The sequence below is a fragment of the Solanum pennellii genome, chromosome 10, assembly GCF_001406875.1.
Source record: "Solanum pennellii chromosome 10, SPENNV200".
NCBI classification, from domain to species: domain Eukaryota; kingdom Viridiplantae; phylum Streptophyta; class Magnoliopsida; order Solanales; family Solanaceae; genus Solanum; species Solanum pennellii.
Window position 1 is genome coordinate 75,779,357 of NC_028646.1, and position 7,095 is coordinate 75,786,451.

General features: G+C 25.0%; 1 long non-coding RNA gene across 1 annotated transcript in view; it reads left to right on the plus strand.

The window, feature by feature from the left end:
* The first annotated feature begins 5,544 nt into the window (after positions 1–5,544).
* The window catches only part of LOC107001815, a 3,810-nt gene continuing 2,259 nt past the window's right edge, over positions 5,545–7,095 (plus strand). The window contains exon 1 of the long non-coding RNA XR_001454461.2: positions 5,545–6,329. This is a non-coding gene — a long non-coding RNA (uncharacterized LOC107001815). The remainder of the gene's footprint in view (positions 6,330–7,095) is intronic.

Sequence of the window (7,095 nt, forward strand, 5' to 3'; positions counted from 1 at the left end):
ATATATATAATCTTCTTATTCTCATTTCATAATCTTGACCTTTCAAATTTCTAACACAAATGTAAATAAAAATAAAAATAAAATAAGTAATTATCAAGAAATTAAAGTAGATTCATGTATCTTTAGAATTAAATTTTATCTCTATCTTTTTTATATTTATTTTAACAATAATTCATGTGACTTTTCATGTTCCCATAATTTTGTTCTATAAATTTAACTTTTTCAAGCATAACTTTTATTTACCACTCCTACAATTCTTGTGTGTAGTAACTCTAAACATGTGAAATAATGTCACAATTTGAGGTGAAAGCTGTGAGATTCCCTTATGCAGTCACGAGAATAGAGAATTTTTAACCAAACTAAGCCATTATATAAAACAATTTACCAAAGTAATACATTTTTCTAAAATTTTACAAAACTAGTATAAACGTATTTCACGGTAACGTTTTAGGGTATATTTTTTTAAAAAAAAACTAACAGCATTAGGTTGATATGCGTTACTGTAAGTAACGTTTTACTCCTAAAACGTTACTATGAATAACGTTTTAGGAGTAAAACGTTACTGTGAATAACGTATATCAATCTGACGCCATCAACTTTTAAAAAATAAAATATATCCTAAAACGTTACTGTGGAATACGTTTATACTAGTTTTGTAAAGTTTTAGAAAAACATATTATTTTGGTGAATGGCTTTATATAATGGCTTAGTTTGGTTAAAACCTCCGAGAATAGACAAGAATTCAATTACTGAAGCATCGGAGCTTGATATGTTAGTTTTATACTTATTTGTAGTAAGAATTATAATAAGACTTTTTTGTCTCTCTTCATATAGTTGAATTCTTGTTTTATTAGCAAGTTGCTCTAAATTCATATTTGTATTTTGTATGCTCAAATATTCAGTTTCACTATAGAGACAAAAACAAAATGAAATGCCTAATTATCTTGCTCATGTGTACCTTTTCTTTTTCTTTTCTTCGTACTTATAATTTTTACATATACATTAATTTTCATCTTTAAGAATGAATGTTTTATGGAAAAAAAGGTGAAACACATAATATTAGATTAATGGTGGATAAGCTATATATGACAGAATTAAATTTTATATAAAAATAATAGTTATTTATAAATATCCTGATTTTCAAAATATAAATAATAAAAGTTTTTACATCTTAGTTTTAAATATTTATAGTTAACTAATTAATTTAAAGTGTTTGTGGATAAAAATTTAATACAATACTTTAAACACATTCATTAAAAAAGTTGAAAGGTTTTGTTTTTCTTCAGTCAAAGTTAATCTTACACTATCTAGCATTATTCTACCAATAAAACGGAACTATCGAGAAATTTAATTTAGATAGTTGTTATTTTTCCTTTTAGCTTTGCAAACTTATTTTTTGAATTATAAACAAAGTTTATTTTATTAATTTCTCATATTATTATCTTGATGCATTCACTTGGAGGTCAGAAAATTGGAGTGTCACAATTAGTAGTAAAACAAAGTAAGAAATCTCAATTAAACATATTTTATTATTTAGTAGTATTATCTTTTAAGAAATAGTATACTCACGGGTTACACGCGCAAAGGCGTGCCCGGAAACTAGTATTATTATAAGTGGGAAGATTTTGAATTCAAAGTTGAATTATGAAAATGTCTTCACCAAATTAAAATGATATAACACATCAAGTTATTTAAATGTGGTACTAGAGATAAAAAAAATAACAAAACTGAAAAAAAAAATTAAATGTGAAACTAGAGAGTTCATGTATCTATTTCATTTGTATTACATTATCAAAAATCATGGATTTTTAGATTAAAAAAAGATGAAATGTTATTTCTAAGTGATAAACAATGAAGAAGTTGGAAAGTCATTACTAATTGATAAATAACCATTAAGAAAATAACTTTTACTATAAATAAGAAACGGTACATGTCCTATGCATAATGTTTTAGTGAAGTGTTAAAGATTGATTTATTGTTTCAGCAAAATATAATTTTTTTTCTTTTGCAGAATTTCAGAAGTTCTATAGTAATTAAATGTAGGCTGATTTAATTTAATACATATAATCAATACATCTGTTAAAGGAATCCTAAAGAACATCAAAGAAAATTATTCCCATTTTCCTCATGGACATATTTCAGCTCAGTAAGATTTCTTTAATCTTTGTTTCCCGATTTCTTTTTATCATTTTCCCATTTTATTTAAAGCAATATTTGCATGAAATAAAAGATGGTGAAGTATGTAGAGTTAATGAATATATATCGAAATCATAAAATCCCCAAATTCAAACTTTATGAGATGATATATGAAGATTACCATCTCCATCATCAACATTAGCAAGATTCATGAGGTATGAAAGAAAGAAGAGTGGTTTCTTTGGAAAATATTTTTATAATTTTCATTAATTGATATATTTTTTATAGTTTCTTATGATTATATTATTTATAGATGAAAAACAATGTGTACAATTTAATATGTTATCACTACTAAAGAAGTGGTGTATAGTGTATTTGTTGGGAGTCTTAAATGATATCTTGCTTAATTATTTTCATTCAATAAATTTCTAAAATTTTGCTCCATGTCATTTTTTACTAAGTTTTAGCAGATCATTATTTTGAATTTTATTATGATTATGAATATCGATAAATGAGAGTGTTAATGTAATTTTACTATACTAGATATATTTATTGTTCTTGAAAGAAATAAAAAATAATTGAAATTGCCACTAAAATTATTTTTAAAAACTCAAATGGAAGCTTCAAAAGCTTAGATAATTGATTTCTCCGGTATACTAATTTTGTTAGTTTACTTAATTGGTTCATTATTTATAGTTTATTATAATTACTTTTTTTATAGATGAAATATAATAGTGCTTTATTATTTTTATTTAATTAATTTCTAAAATTTGTTCTCTATCATTTTTATCAAAGTTCAATAGATTTTTAGTTTTGAAATCAATCATTGTGGTGATGGAAAAATGAAGTTAAGAAGTTAAGCAAGCAATTTAAGATTATTTTCTATGATAGCAATTGACATTGGATAACACGTGCAATGCACGTGTTCAGGAACTAGTATAGGGAAAAACCCGTACATAGTTTTTTGTGTAGAAAGAATGTATATATACATCGTTTTATCAAAAAGGCTCATTCTCTAAAAGGGAACATAATTATATATTATTGTACATGTGAATTTGATTATTTTCTTCTAAAATTTCAAACTAGGTGATTTGCACCATGTTATATGATATTAAAATATATACTAAAGATTTTAAATTCGAGCCTCATAGGCACATATCTAGGTTTCATGAATGACCAGAAATGTCTCTTGTTCACTGTTTATCAGTCTTAACCCTTACCTATGGCTAAATTGGAAAAAAAAATTGATCAGTATTTTTGTCTCAGTTCATTAGTATATTGTAAGACTTATGAAGAAGTACTCCTAGTAGACTTGGTGACTAAAACTCAGTGCCACTGTGACGATATATGCAAAGATCAAGGTGTCTTCCACTATGTACAATAATGTTTTTTTTTTAAAATTTGACTTCTCGATAGTTCTTTTATTTGTATATTAAATTTAGATACATATCAGGAAAGTACTCTCTAATAAAATGTATTCTATTCAAGGGGATTAGGACTCGTGATTTTTGATTAAAGATAAAAGAATATTTCTCACTCCTGATCCTTCTTGGTCATAATAATATATTCTTGATTGTAGGCTAAAAATTAATATAGATAACAAAAATAAAGATAAAGAATATGCATAATGGCAGAAAACAAGAAAGGTGTCTTCCACTATATATATATATGAAATAATTATATTCTACTTGTTTAATTTGTAGCCAAAAAGATATATTAAAAATACAGAGTAATAAGATGAAGCATTTACAACACATCCGCCAAATAATTGAACTACTACGTAATTAATTTCTGTCTTAATCCATTTTGTCATAAGAATTTTTTTTATATTATTCAATAATATTTGTCTACTATTAATTTTATACATTTTTAAGAAATTATAAATAAAAGAATAATTTACTATATCATTTTTTGAATATAATAAATACGATATTTTGAAAAATGCAATAGAAAAATAATTATTATTATTATAATAAGAGTAAATTAGGAACTAAGGTAAAACTATTCATTGATCACAAAGTCGATAAGTATTGTTGAGCATCTCAAAATAATATAGTAGACAACTATTATTGGACAGAAGGAGTAATATAACAAGGAAAAACATCTGATATACCTCTTATTATGAAAGTAACTTATATATATACTATTTCATATATATGTGTCATTTGTATAACAATATGGATATATATAAGTCACTGTCATAACGAGGGATATGACAAATCCTTTTTCATATAACAATATGATGGAAATTAATTAATTAATTACTCTTTTTCGTATGAAAGAAAGTTGGATCGATAGAGATGGATGCAATGTTATGTTATTGGGTCCATATAAACTTAATGCTTTCAATGAAATGCCATAAATTCTAGTGTAATGATATTAAATTGTGATAAATAATCCTCAGTATTGTTGAGTATGTTTTTAATGATGTTAAACAAAATATGATTGTCCTAAAGGTGTGTGGCTGTGTGACCATATTTTTTATTCAAAAAAGTTTCGACAAATAATCAAACAAAATATTTAATAAATAATTTATTCGATAGGTATAAATAAAACATTTCAAATTCAATAAATTGTGATCAAATTCTAAAATAGAATCCATATATAAAAGTTCAAATTTTAGAGCTATTTTTTAATCAGGTAGCAATTAATAACTTATCTCAAATTCAATAAATTGAGATCAAATTCTAAAATAGAATTTATATATAGAAGTTTAAATTTTTTATTTGTCTCTAGTCGGGTACTAATTAATAACATATCTCAAATTCAGTAAATTGTGATCAAATTCTAAAATAAAATTTATATGTAGAAGTTTAAATTTTAGATCCATTTCTAGTTGAGTACTAACTAATATACTACTCACTAAGTTCAATAATAGTTGTTCACTATACTATTTTGGGATATTCAATAATATTTGTCCATTTTATGAAATCAATAGATGATTTTACACTTGGTTCACTATCATTATCATGAATTATAGTCATTACGCCCTATTACATTTTTCAAGATATTGTATTTACTATAAAAAAAAGTGATACAGTAAAATTATTCTTTTATTTATAGTTTTTTTAAAAATTTATAAAGTCAATAATGAACGAGTATGATCGAACAAAGGGAGTAGTACCATAGATATGACAACCTAATGTCATTATGGAAGAGTAAATGTTAAGTTCTACCGGTGTGGTGGTCCTATATGATATAAATATATATATATATATATATATTTTTACTGACAATTTAATTTCTTGCATTATAATTTTTAGGTAGAGGCTCCCACTTACAACTAATCTTCCTTTACACCTAATACCAAACAAATAGTTTTTGACATAACTCCACAATGATTTTCTTCTTTTGTTATAAATATGATGCTAAGTGGTAGCACAATTATATATGAAATATCATCAAAAACAAATAAAGTATACTTCCTTTGCTTGACTTGAAAGTTTACAAAGTTATCAATATATATATAATAGAGCTAGTCTTTCAAATTGTGGCATCATGAAAAGGTGAGTTTTGGGCAAGATGGAGAAGCAGGGTACGTGCTTTACTAACTCATGCATTATAGTCTCTAAGATTAGTTAGAGTCGCGTGTAATCTTTTAAAAAAACTTTTTATTTATCTATACGTAGACGTGTAGATTCGAGATTAAAATTTGATGTTTATCATTCAATCCGTTGCATTGTAGATTTAGAATCTAATATTTTTAGACATTTTAGTAAGTAATATTGTACATGTATATCAAACTCGTTAAATGTATGGTGCGTCTATATCTCTCTATATACACAATTTGATCAAAAGTAATATGTTAAATTAAACTCACAATACCGTTCTGAAATCTTATGCAATTTGACTAAACATGGAGTTCCTAAGAAATATGAGAAAAATTTACCATGTTACAAAAATTACCTTTTTTAAAGAAGAATACACTTTGTAGACTTTTCGTCAAATAAATGCGACCCAATATAGATAAAATGTTTATAATGTCATTAAACAGTTGTCAAATAAGAAAATATATCGTTCTTGATTAAATAAAAAAATGTATCACGTAAATTGAGACGGAAAAATAATTCTAATATATGTTGTTCCATGAGTTAAATGAGTTAGTTCTTCATGTGCCCATCTTCCCCATCGTGACCACTCAACCTTATTCTCTTTACAAAGCATTTGCAACTCGCTCTTCTCCATATTGACAAGTAAGTGATTTTCTTTCATTTTTAATATATATATNTATAATGATCTCGTATAATTTTCAAGAAAAAATTCTTGCAATGGTAATGTTGTTGCTACATATCGTTCTTTAATTTTCTTTCATTATTTTCAATATAACTTTTTCGTATTGTATTTCTTTTTCATATTGCTTTTCATACTTATTTTGTTATGCTTAATTACGTGAGTTGGAGATTCTTTAGAAACAATCTCGATCACGATTTATACTCTTATCAGATAGAAATAAGATTACATGCACATTATTTTTTGGACCTCGATCACTTAAGAGATTAGATTGAGTATGTTATATATTGACAAAAGTAATGGAAATGTAATATTAATTTACACCTAGTTCTGATTCAACCTGATCTTGTTTTCCAAATTGCATATTATTTTAATACATCATATAATGTTTAAGTTCATTGTAATTAATAATTTGGAAAGAAGTAATTGGGATTATAAAATTAAGGATTAGGATTATTTGATAATCAGCAATTAACTTGGTGGAAGCTAGAGAATCTGCACCGGCCAGACCACATTGATGGTATAAAAATATGTATGAATACAAAATAAAGGAAAAAGTGGAGTTTAATTTCTTAATAATTGGATGATACATTATAAACCACAAGAATTTCTTTAAATTCAGTGCTTTGTGAAATAACTTTCCACCTACTAGGACCAAAATTTAAGAAAAATAAAATTTGCAAATTGCAAGTGTAATATTGCTTAAAATTGATTATATATATATATATA